The sequence below is a fragment of the Penaeus monodon genome, chromosome 20 (assembly GCF_015228065.2).
Source record: "Penaeus monodon isolate SGIC_2016 chromosome 20, NSTDA_Pmon_1, whole genome shotgun sequence".
NCBI classification, from domain to species: domain Eukaryota; kingdom Metazoa; phylum Arthropoda; class Malacostraca; order Decapoda; family Penaeidae; genus Penaeus; species Penaeus monodon.
The window spans coordinates 41,671,294-41,671,516 of NC_051405.1; positions in this window are offsets into that span (position 1 = coordinate 41,671,294).

Consider the following 223-nt stretch of genomic DNA (forward strand, 5'->3'; position numbering starts at 1 on the left):
TCATTTCTTCATCTCCCATTGGCTACCAACAAAGCAAATTAAGTCTTGATCTCGAATCGACTGAAACCACGGTATAAGCAATTGCATTTGCAAGAAAGTAATGTAATTCTTAACTTCTTAGCATCAATAACTATAACAGTAATATTACTTCTACGACTTCTAATAATGAGTTATAACATGATTACCATATGATTGATCTTATAACAGAAACTCTCAGGAACAG